Source organism: Oryctolagus cuniculus, chromosome 3 (genome assembly GCF_051225735.1).
Source record: "Oryctolagus cuniculus isolate XC-2025 breed Fujian yellow rabbit chromosome 3, ASM5122573v1, whole genome shotgun sequence".
Classification (NCBI taxonomy): domain Eukaryota; kingdom Metazoa; phylum Chordata; class Mammalia; order Lagomorpha; family Leporidae; genus Oryctolagus; species Oryctolagus cuniculus.
In genome coordinates, this window is record NC_142869.1 from 134,180,887 (window position 1) to 134,195,859 (window position 14,973).

Genomic DNA, 14,973 nt, shown 5'->3' on the forward strand with positions numbered 1-14,973 from the left:
CATTAATGGGCTCTTAAAAGAAAACTTGGCAAACTTCCAGGATATAAAATCAACACACAAAAATCAATAGCATTGCTACATACAAACAGTGCTCTGGCTGAGAAAGAACTTATAAGATCAGTTCCATCCACAGTAGCTACAAAAATTAAATATATCAGGATAAATTTAACCAAGATCATGGAAGATCACTACAATAAAACTACAAAACATTAATGAAAGAAATAGAAGAAATAGAAGAAGACATAGGAAAAAAATGGAAAAAAAAAAAAAAAACTATGTTCATAGATTGGGAGAATCAATACCATCACAATGACTGTACCACTCAAAGCAATTTAAAGATTCAATGCAATCCCAATCAAAATTCCATAGATGTTCTTCAGAGAAGTAAAAAAAAAAATCATAAAATTCAAAGGACCTCAATACACAGTTCTCAATGACTAAATGCCAATGGCTAACAAATTGCTTGACATCACAAGCCATTAATGAAATTCAAATCTAAAAATACAATGAGATAGTACCTTAACCCTGTGAAAATATTTGTTATACAAAAGACAGAGTAACAAATGTTGTGAGGATGTGGAGAAAGGGGAATCCTTAGGCACTGCTGATATGAATGTAAACTAGTCCAGCCACTGTGGAAAATAGTATGGAGATTTTGTTAAAAAACACACAAACAAACAAAAACTAGATACAGACTTCCTTTACGATACAGCAATCTCACTGTTGGGTGTATTCTCAAAAGACATGAAGACATTGTATAAAAGAGATACCTGCATCACCACGTTCACAATCGCCAAAATGAGGAACCAACCAAGGTGTCTATCATCACATGTATGATAGAAATATAATTCAGCTGAAAAAAAAAACAATGAAATTCTATCATTTGCACCAAAATTGCTGCTACCACAGGATACCATATTGACTGAAACAAGGCAGATACAGAAAGGTGAATAGCACATGTTCTCCTTTATATCTGAAGGCTGAAATTAAAAAACAAAAATACCTGTTTGTATCAGTTTTTCTTCAAATGTAATGTTTTGCAAATTTTGTTTTAAGTCTTTGTAAAAAATTGTCAGGAATAATATATTACCATAATTTAAATGATCTGTGAATATTGTAAAATCTACCATATCTGAGTGAAATGTATAACTTTTCATTTATCGATTATAACCCTTACCTACATTCCTACTGAACCAGTTTGCCTCTATATTTTGTGGACCATTAAGCCTTTGAGTATCATGTAAAATAAAAATGCTATCTCAAAAACTTTTCTTAATGAAAGCGAAAGACTAAACTAAGAACCCTGGGACTTATACTTAGAAGTTGTAGGGGCCTTGCTGTGTTGTAGCGGGTAAAGCCGCTGCCTGCAGTGCCGCCATCCCATATGGGTGCAGGTTCCAGTACGATCCAGCTCTCTGCTATGGCCTGGGAAAGCAGAGGAAGATGGCTCAAGTTCTTGGGCCCCTGTACCTACATGGGAGACCTGGAAGAAGCTCCTGGCTCGCAGCTTCAGATCTGCGTGGCTCCAGCCGTTGTGGCCAATTGGGAAGTGAACCAGTGGATGGAAGACCTCTCTCTCCATCTCTCTGCCTCTCCTTCTCTCTCTGTGTAACACTGCCTTTCAAATAAAAATAAATAAATCTTTAAAAAAAAAAACTTGTAACATTTTTGTCATGGGTAATTAAAAAAGTTTAAGAAGTTTCTGAAAAAAAAATTTATGTGGAAACACCAAAGACCCCAAATATGCAAGGCAAAATTAAATTAAAAAAAAAAGCAGAGCCATCACAATCACTGCTTTTTTTTTTTTTTTTTTTTTTTTTTTTGGACAGGCAGAGTGGACAGTGAGAGAGAGAGATAGAGAGAAAGGTCTTCCTTTGCCATTGGTTCACCCTCCAATGGCCACTGCGGCCGGGGCACCACGCTGATCCAAAGCCAGGAGCCAGGTGCTTCTCCTGGTCTCCCATGGGGTGCAGGGCCCAAGCACTTGGGCCATCCTCCACTGCACTCCCTGGCCACAGCAGAGAGCTGGCCTGGAAGAGGGGCAACCGGGACAGAATCCGGCGCCCCGACCGGGACTAGAACCCGGTGTGCCGGCGCCGCAAGGCGGAGGATTAGCCTAGTGAGTCACGGCGCCGGCCGACAATCACTGCTGTTATAATCAAAACAGCCTGGTACTGATACAAATATACACACGTAAACCAACGGAACAGATGAAAAAACAGAAATTAGTCCAGGCGTCTAACACCAACTAATCTTTGACAAATGAGCTGAAAATCATTCCCTGAAGAAAGGCCAGTCTCTTCAATAAATGGTGTTGGAAAAATTTGGTTTTCACAGGCAGAAGTTTGGAACAAGACACCTAACTTTTGCCCTATATAAAACTCAACTCACACTGGATCCAGGGCTAAACTTTATACCTGAAACCATCAAATTACCAAAACAAAACATACAGGAAATACTGCAAGACATCAGCACAGAGAAAGATTTCTGGGATAAGACCGCAGAAGCACAGGCAAAAATAGACAAATGGGATTATATCAAGCTAAGAAGTTTCTGAACAACAAAGGAAACAATTAACAAATCAAAAAGGCAGCTGACAAAAGTGATAAAATATTTGTGAACTATATATTCAATAAAGGATTGGTATCTGGAACATATAAGGAACTCAGGAAACTCAATAACTACCTAGCAAACAATCCAGTTAAGAAATGGGCTAAGAATATGAATAGGAATTTTTCCAGAGGATGGCCAATAGAGACACATTAAAAAATGCTCAGGATAAGTAGCCACCACAGAAATGCAAATAAAAACAACATGAGGCATCATCTTGCTCCAGTTAGAACAGCTATTTTTGAAAAATCAAAAAAATAACAAATGCTGGCAAGGTTGTAGAGAAAAAGGTATGATAATATACTGTTGGGGGAGTGTAAATTGGCACAATCATTGTGGAAAACAGTGTGAACATTTCTGAGAAAATTAAAAGTAGATCGCCCATATGACCCAGCTATCCCACCCCTGGGAATATATCTGAAGGAAATGAAATCAGCACATGAAACAGATACCTGCACTCCCACGTTTATAGCAGCTCAATTTGCAATAGCAGAGGTATGGCATCAACCTAGTGCCCATCAACTGATGACTGGATAAAGAAAATGTGGCATAAATACATGGTGGAATACTACTTGCCATAAAAAAGAATGAAAGCCTGGCATTTGCAACAAAACGGATGCAACTGGAGATCGTTAAGCTAAGTGAAATAAGCCAGATACAGAAAGACAAATATTGTATGTCTTCTCTTATCATTGCAAGTTCACACATAGAGATTATATAAAAACTGTGTGGCTGTCATATCATTTGGTATATATTTATCAATATTGCTGCACTGAATCATACTTTGTAAATGGCAATACATTCTTCTTTCCCCTCTATTATAAAAAATAAATGGAGAAGCCAGTGCCGTGGCTCAATAGGCTAATCCTCTGCCTGTGGTGCTGGCACAATGAGTTCTGTTCCCAGTTGGGGTGGATTCTGTCCCGGTTGCTCCTCTTCCAGTCCAGCTCTCTGCTGTGGCCCGGGAAGGCAGTGGAGGATGGCCCAGGTGCTTGGGCCCTGCACCCACTTGGGAGATCAGGAGAAGCACCTGGCTCCTGGCTTCAGATCGTTGCAGCATGCCAGCCGTACCAGCCACTTGTGGGGTGAACCAACGGAAAAGGAAGACCTTTCTCTCTCTCTCTCTCTCTCTCTCTTTCTCTCAAACTGTCTAACTCTGCCTGTCAAAAAAAAAAAAAAAAAAGAAAGAAAGAAATGGAGAGAGACAAATGTGAGGACTCTCTGGCTACTAGTAATTGCTCTTCATTTGGGTATTGGTTATGAACGTGCTCAGAGAACAACAAACTCATTTATCTGTATACCTATGTGCATTTATTGGTATGTTGCTATGTATTTCACATTATGTATTTCAATAAAAATAATAAAGGCAATATATTCAAAAACAAAAAATACAGAATTGAAGGAGAAAAGGTAATAATAAAAAAGCTTATAGAATATTGGGACAGCTTGAAAAGAGAAAATATTTGATTTATTGAGGTTCAAGAGTGACTTGAGAATGGCAAATGTGTATAAAGCATATTCAAAAAATAATAATATAAAACTTCTTAACCCTGGAGAAAAGCACAACTATCTATTACAGGAATCTCTGAAGTCACTAAATGCATTCAACTCAACCACGTCTTCCCCTGGCCAAGTTATAATCAAATGTTCTGAAGTTGAAGATATGATTTTTAAACCTCGATGAGAAAAGAAGCAAATATCAAAAGGGCTCACAACTCACTGACCGCATGCTCCCCAGCAGAAAACTTTCAGGCCATGATGGAGCAGGATGAGAGTTCCCAGGACTGAAGGGGAAGAGAAAGAAACTGTCCGCCAAAAATACTAAAGCCAGCAAATCAGTTCTTAGGCTATGAAGGTTGAATAGACACTCCCAGACAAGTAAAACCTGCTAGAATTAATCACCATCAAACTTATCTTACAAGACATGTTAAATGGATTACTTTAAAGTAAAAGAAAGAGACGTTAGCAAGAATAACATATCAGAAGGTTGAAAATGCATTGGTAATAGTGACTACATAGAGGCCAGCTTGTAGTGTAGCAGGTTAAAACCCCAGCCTGCAGTGTCAGCATCCCATCTGGGTGCCCATTTCATTCCCAGCTTCTCCACTTCCAGTCCAGCTCCCTGCTAATGTGCCTTGGAAAGCAGCAGAGGATGGACCAATTCTTTGGGTCCCTGCACCCACGTGGGAGACCTGGAAGAATCTCCTGACTTCAGCCTGGCCCAACCCTTGTCGTTGCGGCTATTTGAGGAATGAGCCAGTGAAAGGAAGACCACTCTCTCTGTCTCTACCTCTCTCTCTAATTCTGCCTTTCAAATGAAATAAAATAAATCTTAAAAAAAAATAAAGTAACTATACTCCAGAGTGCTTGTACGCATGGTGCATAATCTATACATATCTTTAGTAGGATGCTAAAGGAAGACAATGAAACATAAATGTTACATTAATATGTTATGAGAAAATATAAAAAGATAAAATGCAACACGAAGAATTCCAAACATGGAGAGGAATGCAGGACAGAGTTCTTTATTAGTATTCTTTAAAAAAAGAGATTTATTTACTTATTTGAATTGTAGAGTGAAGACAGAGAGAATCTTTTGTACCTTGCACTGGTTCACTTTCCAGATGCACACAACAGTTATCCTTAGCCAGGCAAAAGCCAAAATCCAGGAACCCTATCTGTGTATCCTAAATGGGTTACAGGAATTCAGGCACTGGGCCATCAGGGGCCAGTCTCCCTAGGGAAATAGCATGAAGTCAGATCAGAAGCAGAGGCAGGACCCCATCCCAGGTATTACATTGGATGGAAGCCTGCTAAGTGGTGGTTTAATCTTCTGAGCCACAATGCCAGCCCCATTAGTATTTATTACCTCATTTATGGGAGAATTCTTTTTAAATATGTATTTATTTTATTTGAAAGACAGAGTTATAGTGAGAGAGAGAGAGAGAAAGAGGAGGGGAGAGAGAGATCTTCCATCCACTGGCTCACTCCCTAAATGGTTGCAACAAATGGAATTGGGCTAATCCAAAGCCAGGAGCCACTTCCGAGTCTCCCAAATGGGTGTAGGGGCCCAAGTACTTGGGATATGTTCTCCTGCTTTCCCACACACATTACCAGGGAGCTGGATCAGAAGTGGAGCAGCCTGGATTCGAACTGGCACCTTTATGTGATGCCAGAGCCGCAGGTGACAGCTTTACCTGCTATGCCACAGCACCGGCCCAGATGGAAATTATTTTCTATTACTAAAATAAATGCTAAGCTAAGCTTATAATTATAAAATAAAATTAAAGTATGTCTTTAATTGTAAAAATTAAAAGAAAAAATAAAATAAGAAAAGACAGAAGAGCTAGGTTGGGAGTATGGGCAGAAGGGACGGTAGGGTGGAAAGTTTCACTATGCTCTTAAATCTATACATAAGAAATACATGAAGGTCTAAGAGTCCAAGGGATCACACAAACAAGACTAGTGTCTGCTAATAGTAACTGATAGAATAAAAAAGGGAGAGAATAATCCAACATGGAAAGTGGGATACACAGCAGACTCATAGAATGGCAGATGTCCTAAACAGCACTCTGGCCTCAGAATCAGCCCTTAAGGCATTCGGATCTGGCTGAAGAGTCCAGGAGAGTATTTTAGGCATGGAAAGCCAAGACACTCTAGCAAAAACAAACAAACAAACAAAAAGACACCTAAATGAAAGATCCCAGTAGAAACCAGTAGAATGAACGTGCCATCAAAGGTACCTTTCTCTGAAGGGAGGAGAGAACTTCCACTTTGATTATGACCTTGTCTAAATAAGAGCGAAGTCAGCGAACTCAAAAGGCTTCCATAGCCTTGGCATCTCATGACTAGAGTCTAGGGAGATTACTGATGCCATAAACAAGAGTGTCAAATTGTTAAGTCAACAACAGGAGTCACTGTGTACATACTCCTCATGGGGGATCTCTGTCCTTAATGTGTTGTCCAATGTGAATTAAAGCTATAACTAGTACTGAAACAGTATTTTACACTTTATGTTCTGTGTGGGTGCAAACTGATGAAATCTTTACTTAATATATACTAAATCGATCTTCTGTATATAAAGAGAATTGAAAATGAATCTTGATGTGAATGGAATGGGAGAGGGAGCAGGAGATGGGAGGGGTGTGAGTGGGAGAGAAGTTATGGGGGCGGGGGGAAGCCTTTGTAATCCATAAACTATACTTTGGAAATTTATATTTACTAAATAAAGTTAAAAAAAAGAATTGTACAATTGAAACATCAATTAACAACAAAATAAAAGGTTTTTGTTTTATGAAGAGTCAAATAACATGCCTGCAGAATTATATCCTAAAAAATAAATAAATAAATAAATAAAAGAAATACATGAGGCCAGGGCAGCGGCTCAATAGGCTAATCCTCTGCCTGTGACGCTGGCACTCTGGGTTCTAGTCCCGGTTGGGATGCCGGATTCTGTCCCGGTTGCTCCTCTTCCAGTACAGCTCTCTGCTGTGGCCCAGGAGTGCAGTGGAGGACAGCCCAAGTGCTTGGACCCTGCACCCACATGGGAGACCAGGAGAAGCACCTGGCTCCTGGCTTTGGATCAGCGTGGCGTGCCGGTAGCAGTGCGTCGGCCACAGCAGTCATTGGAGGGTGAACCAACGGAAAAGGAAGACCTTTCTCTCTGTCTCTCTCTCTCTCTCACTGTCCACTCTGCCTGACAAAAAAAAAAAAAAAAAAGAAATACATGAAATTTTTTCACCTTTTATAAGTAAAAAATATTTAAAAATCAATGCTAAGGTGCTATAATTTAAAAATATCCTATTATAACGAAAATATTTTTATAAACTTTATAGTAAACACAAAACAAAAAAACAAAAATAGATATATCAGAAACAATAGGCAAGAAATAAAAATATGCTACTAAAGAAAAAACTTGACCACAAATGAAGCTTTCAAGAGAGGGCTCACTTGGTTAGTCCTCCGCTTGTGGCGCTGGCATCCCATATGGGCGCTGGGTTCTAGTTCCGATTGCTCCTCTTCCAGTCCAGATCTCTGCTGCGGCCTGGGAGGGCAGTGGAGGATGGCCCATGTCCTGGGGCCCTGCACCCGCATGTGAGACCAGGAAGAAGCACCTGGCTCCTGGCTTCAGATCGGTGCAGCGCCGGCCGTAGCAGCCATTTGGGGAGTGAACCAACAGAAGGAGCACCTACCTGTCTCTCTGCCTCTCTCTCTCTCTGTCTGTACTCTACCTGTCAAATAAAAAAAAAAAAAGAGGGAGAAACAGAAGAAATGTAATAAAACTGGAAAACAGGTATCAATACCTCTGAATGATTGTCTTAAATATAGGTGGATTAAATTCTCTAATTTATGATGTAGAGTACTCAGTGGACTAAAAACAACGACTACAAACAAGGCTTAACTATATTCTGCTTATAAGAAGCTCATTTCTCCTGTAAGGATGTGCTTAGTTCAAAAGTGAAGGGAAGAAATAAATTGAAACTTGCAAGTGGAACCAAAATAAAGCAAGAAACGCCATAGTTCTATCAGATGAAATAGATTTTAAGTAAAAAACAATAAAAAGAGACAAACAATGTCATTTTATAATGACAAAGGGATCAATCCAGGACAAAAATGTAACAACAGTAAATGTTAAAATGTACCCTTTTACAGAGCAGCCAAATATATAAAGCAAATATTGACATAAAGGAAGATATAGATTCTATAGGAGCAGTGTGTTTCAACACTTTCCTTTCACAAATGGACAGTCCAGACAGAAAAATCAATGAAGAAACAGCAGAGTTAAATTGTACCTTATTATCAATTAATCCTGATAAACTTGTAAAGACTATTCCATCTAACAGTTTCAGAATACATTTTCCCCTCAATAACATGGACCATTCTCCAGGACAGATTATACAGTAGGTCACAGAAAAACTCAGCAATTTTTAATATCAAATTAATATCAAATACCTTTTCTGACCACAAGACAATAAAATTAGAACTCAACAACAAGAACAACTTTGTGGCAGTTCCTCGTCCTTCAAGCTTCCCTGCATTTGTTCCTTGGGTATGTATTTTGCTTTTAATAAACCTTGCTTCTCTACTTGCCTTTAAAAAAGAGGAGATGAAAGAGAGAAAAATAAAAACTTGGGCAACTACATAAACACAGGGAAATGAAACATCTTATTCTTGAACAAATGGATCAAGGAAGGAACTAAAAAGGAAATTTAACATATATTTAAATGAATAAAAATGAAAAGATAACTTTCCACAAGCTATGGGACACAGCAAATGCAGCACTAAAAGGAAACTTTATAGTAGTTGATGCCTATATTTCAGAAAGTTTAAATATCTCAAACAGCTTATTGTGGCACTTCAATGTACTAGAAAAACAATAAACAAGTCAAATCCAAAATTAGTAGAGGGAAAGAGATACTAAAATTCAGACATCAAATAAATGATGTCTAGACTAAAAGCCATACCAGTATATCAATGAAATAAAAGGTGTCTTTTTTGAAAAAATACACAAAATTGACAAACTCAGACTAACTTTGAATAAAGAAAGAATATTCAAATACATAACATCAGAGATGCAGAGAGGGATACAACGACTGACACCACAGAAATATGAAGTGGTATTAGCATCTACTATGATCAACTATCTGGCAACAAATTTCATGCATTTCATGATCTAGAAGAAATGGACAGATGCCTGTACACACACATCTTAATAAAATTTAATCATGAAAACATAGAGTTCCTTAAACAGACCAAGAACAGATAACAAGATTGAATCATTAAGTAGACTGCTACCATCAAAGGGAAGCCCAAGAACACATGGCCCCACTGCTGAATTCTATATATTTATATAATTAACATCATCCTTCTTAAATTATTCCAAAAAATAAGAGAAAGGAATTCTTCCAATATCATTTTATAAGGCCAAAATTGCCTTGACAAAAAAAAAATGAAGACACAATAAGAAATAATACTAAAGGTCAATATTCTTGAGGAACATAGTCTCAAAAATGTTCAACACAATGTTAGCAAACTGAATATTATAGCACGTTAAGAAGGTGATTCACCATGTCATTTCAGGGATGCAAGGATGGTTCAACACACAGGAATGTTTAAATGGGATATGCATCATACAGAGAAGGACAAAAATCATATGATCATCTCAACAGATACAGAATGGCCTTTGATAAAATCTATTGTTTATGATGAAGTTTCTGAAAAAAAAAGGAGTTAGGATAGAAGGAATGTACTCCAATACTGTAAAGGCCATACATAACATTATAATATAATATCTAATATCATACTGAGTGAGGAAAAACTAACGGTTTTCTCTGTAAACATCTATAATAAGGCAAGCACGCCAAATTGCACAACTTTGTGTAATAACTTTTGTGGAAATCCTAGCTAGAGCAATTAGACAAGAGAAGCAAATGAAGGGCATCCAAATTGAAAAGAAGGAAGTTATGGCCTAAGCTGTGACACTGCAGTTGTAGCCACTGCCTGTGACGCTGGCATCCCATAGCAGCATCAGTTACAGTCCAGCTTCTCCACTTCCAGCTCCCTGCTAGTTTGCCTGGAAATCAGTGGAAGATGGCCCAAGTGTTTGGGGCCTTGCAACCCATGGGGGAAACCTCAGTGGAGTCCTAAGATCCTGGCTTTTATCTGGCCCAACCCTGGCTATTGCAGCTATTTGGAGAGTGAACCTGTGGATAGAAGATTTCTCTCTCTCTCTCTCTCTCTCTCTCTCTAATTTTGCCTTTCAAATGAATAAATAAATCTGTAAAAAAAAAAAGAGAGAGAAGAAGGAAGAGTTAATCACTGTTGTCAGATGGCATATTGCGTATATAAAACCTCAAAACTGGGGCTGGGAGCCAGGATGATGGCTGGGTGGGTAAAAGCTGTGGTGTGCAGTGCCAGCTTCCCATATGAACAGCAGTTTGGGTCTTGGATGCTCCATTTACAATCCATCTCCTTGTTAATACATCTGGGAAAGCAGTAGAGGATGGCCCAAAAGCTTTGTCCCTTTACCCATGTAAGAGACCCGGAAGTAGCTCCAGGCTCCTGGCAGTGGCCTGGCCCAGCCTGGATCACTGCAGCCATTTGCATTATGAACCAGCAGATGGAAGATCTCTCTCTCCTTCTCTACTTCTCCCTCTAACTGACTCACCAATAAAAAAAATAAATCTTTAAAAAAATAAAAACTGTTCTGAAAATCTCTCTGCCAATATACCCATGGCACAACCAAAATTTGTATGGAACCCAAGAAGACTCTGAACAGTCAAAGCAATCTTGAGTAAAGGAATAAAATGACTTCAAAATATATTATAATGCCATAGTAATTAAAATAGCATCATATTGACATTAAAGCTTATCTATAAATCAATGGAACAAAATGGAGACCCTAAAAGTAAGCCCATTCATCAACAGGCAACTGATCTTGGACAAGGGTGCTAAGAACATGTGTTAAAAAAGGTCAGTCTATAAATGATGCTAGGAAAACGAAACCTCATGCAAAAGAATGAAACTATATATTTTTATCTTAACAGGTAAAAAATTCAACTTGTTTTTTTTATTTTTATTTTTTATTTTTTTTTGACAGGCAGAGTTAGACAGTGAGAGAGAGTGACAGAGAGAAAGGTCTTCCTTTTCCATTGGTTCACCCTCCAATGGCTGCTGCGGCCGGCATGCTGCGCCGATCTGAAGCCAGGAGCCAGGTGCCTCTCCTGGTCTCCCATGCGGGTGCAGGGCCAAGGACCTGGGCCATCCTCCACTGCCTTCCCTGGCCACAGCAGAGAGCTGGCCTGGAAGAGGGGCAACTGGGACAGAACCGGCGCCCCAACCAATACTAGCACCCAGAGTACCAGCACTGCAGGCAGAGGATTAGTCTGGTGAGCCATGGCACCAGCTGAAAATTCAACTTGTAACAGATTAAAAACCTCAGTTTAAGACCTGCGAATTTGAAAATAACAGAAGAAAACATGGAAGAAATGCATTATGATATTTTTATGGGAAAGAACTTGCTTGTTTTTTAGATTAGAACTCAAATGCACAGGAAACAAAAACAAAAGTGGACAAATGGGATTCATCAAACAAAGGAGTTGCTGTACAGCTAAGCAAACAATCAATAGAGGGGCTGATGCTATGGCATAGTGGGTAAAGCTGCCGCCTGAAGCGGCATCCCATATGGGTGCTGGTTCTAGTCTCAGCTGCTCCACTTCTGATCCAGCTCTCTGCTATAACCTGGGAAAGCAGTAGAAGATGGCCCAGATCCATGGGCCCCTGCACCTTCGTGGGAGACCCAGAAGAGGTTCCTGGTTCCTGGCTTCAGATGGGCACAGCTCTAGTTGTTGCAGCCAATTGGGGAGTGAACCAGTGGATGGAAGACCTCTCATTCTGCCTCTCCTTCTCTCTGTGTAACTCTGACTTTCAAATAAATAAATAAATAATTTAAAAAATGACAAGCAATTGCATTAATCAAAGATGATACTGAATTATAAATGCAGTAAAACTATAAAAATAAATACATAATTAAAAAGGTTTGTGACATAACACTATAGTTAAATAATATTCAAAAGTCAAAGAAAAGGATATATATTGAATATATATAAGTTGCAGGCAAAACATATATTTTTGTAAAAGAATATGCTGTAGTGTTAAAAAATTTGTAATATGGTGTTTCTATGAGCAGAAAAATTGGTAAAAAAGAACTACTAAACCAAAAACATAGATTAGCTAGTAAGAAATGTTAAATATATCAAATTCAAATTATTATGAAAACAGACCTATGGAGTCCTATTCATAAGCACTTTAAACTTTTCAGCTATACAGAAAGAGCTTTCTTACATGCCTATAGTGTTATTATATGGAAAAAATCTTTGTTATAAATATATTCAAGTATAAAAGCCTTTGGAATAAAGTCTAGTCAAAATATGAATTTATTTTGTAGAAAATGATAATTTCTAAAATTTTAAACAGTATTATAGAAGAGGATTGAATAAATTAAAATAATCCATGCTTTTTCGTGTGCATTCCAATATTTGTTATTTTTATCAAATTAATGCATATAATAAAAGCTCCTCTGACTTCAACAATTTTCTCAAGTGATTTATGTTTAATCAATGCAAACAAACTAAATGAAAAGCTTATGATAGAGAATTACATGCCATTGCCTTTTGCAAAGTGATCTGCAATAGAAAGAGCCTGGTGGATGCCCCCAACCTGATCCCTTCCAAACAACGGTGTTCACAGTGTCCCTGGCACACTGACTCAGGAAGCAGGAGACTCTGCCAGCTCTCTGTGTTGGGGTCCTCTTGTTGACCAGTCACTCCTTTAGATTGCCAGAGTCAGGAGCCCCACCTTGCTGTCTCTGTTCATCAGTCTTCATTTTTTGGCCAAGATGATGTTAGTAATCCAAAACCATAGAACTGCCACCTCCACTGCTGTCTTCTACTTTTGCAACTCCATGGGCAGTGGGTCTCACATGCCCACTTTTTTCGTATCTGCAAAAATATTTGTCTCGCCAATTAATGCATAGGTCTCACAGTTCTCTTTGTGCATGGTCCACAGGTATGTAAGTAGACTGATGGTTCTGGCCCCCACAGTTCTGGATCAGGGTAGAAGGTGGACCTCTAGGGCCCGGGCCACAGACCTTTGTGGTCCTTGTTCCAAACCAGCCATGGCCTCAGGATTTTTTTCTGTGAAGCGATAGGTCAAAGCCTTTGCAGAGGCACCAAATCCCAGATAGCAGCTGAAGGGCCAGCACAATGTTGTGACACACTTGCATGGCATCTTGGAGGTTGTGTTCTGCTTCAGAGAGAATCTCTTTGCTGACTCCCTTGATGAGAGTGGTGCAGGCAAAGAAATTTATTGACCTTGTTTCAAACTTTATTCCCAGGCTTCTTCAGCTTAATTAGTTGGAAAGAATGAACTGTGTATATGCAAAAACAGAAAAGAGCTGCACTGTCCAAGGGGCATGGGCTTAAAAGCATAAGAGGTCTAGATTTTATTGGATCCCAAGCAAAATATCTTTAAAACACAGTCCTAATGTAAAACATCAGCTCCTGGGAACTTCTTCAAGTTTTACTTTCTTCGGAAGTGAACTCCCATTTTGCCTCATTCTTACAAGTCTCAACAAAATTCTCCAGGAGATCTCCAGCCTCATCATCATCATCATCATCATCTTCATCCTCTCCAGATGTAAGTGGTGCTTTTCCAGCCACAGTTGTTTGCGCAGAGCTTCAGCCAGCCTCCTGAATCTGTTCAGATGTCTGACCACGCTGGTTTCCGACGCTGGAGAGCATTTCTACCAGCTGCTTTGTCTCATCACGGCCCATAATGGTGAAAGTGTTTGCTGCCAGAGAAGCCTGAATTTTGGGGGTTGTTACAGTGGAGCCTTGTTCTTTGATGTGTAAACATATTCACCTCTTCAGTATCAGAGATGTTGTTTACCTCGATTTCTTGAAAGAGAACTGAAGTCGTATGTTTGTTATTTTTTTTTAAATCATCTGCAGCTGCTGTTCTATGAACCACCTTCTTTCTGCAAGCAGTTCCCTTCCCACCAATACGCTCTTGTGCCTGCAGGTTGTTGAGTTTTTCCTGGTTCATGACAGTTTCTTCCATCGTGCCTGAGTGGAAATGGTGCTGTGTGAAGGACTAGCGTTGGCACACAGGGGTCTCAGGCAGACCAGCTGAGATGAAGTGCACACATGTGGGGATGCAAGATGGAAGCTCTCTTCTTCTATTGGACAAGTCAGGCATAATCTTCTTCTTGTATAATCTATGTCAGCCTTGCTTTCTCCTTGTACTCCAGAGAAGAATCCAGCACCACGTGCAAGGATTCCTGATACAGCACTGCATTTGTAAATGGGTCACATCCTTGGTAACCAGGACTCCACATAAGTCATAAGACACCCAGATATCTTTTCCACCATTTCACACTTTTTTATGGCATTCTCTTTCCGACCATTCTCCTCTAACAGTCCAGTCTTGACGATTTCTGGGGCAATACTGCCAGCCAAAGAGGTCCACCACCTGATGACGTTGGCATTAATGGAGCTGTGGATAATTTTAAGCATCATATCACAGTTGTTGATGTTAACAGCTGCACTGATTTTCTTTGGGGTGCTGATAATATCAAACCCATGTCTTGCAATAAGCACCGATCACCACCGCCGGGTGCATCTGTTACTCTAGGAAGATGTCCCACACACAAGGCATTTCTCCTGAAAGAATTACTGATGTGGTCCCAGCTCCAGATCCATTCTTGGTGTTCTGCCTGAGCCCAAGCCTGGTATGATGGCCTATCATGGTGGTGTGATGCATAGCTGGGGACAAAGAGCTGGGGGAGCCAGCAAACTTTCTGGA

General features: G+C 39.5%; 1 pseudogene; it reads right to left on the reverse strand.

Annotated features, from left to right (window-relative positions):
* Positions 1 to 13,682: 13,682 nt before the first annotated feature.
* LOC149127522 (transcription factor BTF3 pseudogene) lies at positions 13,683 to 14,229 on the reverse strand (annotated as a pseudogene).
* Positions 14,230 to 14,973: the final 744 nt, after the last annotated feature.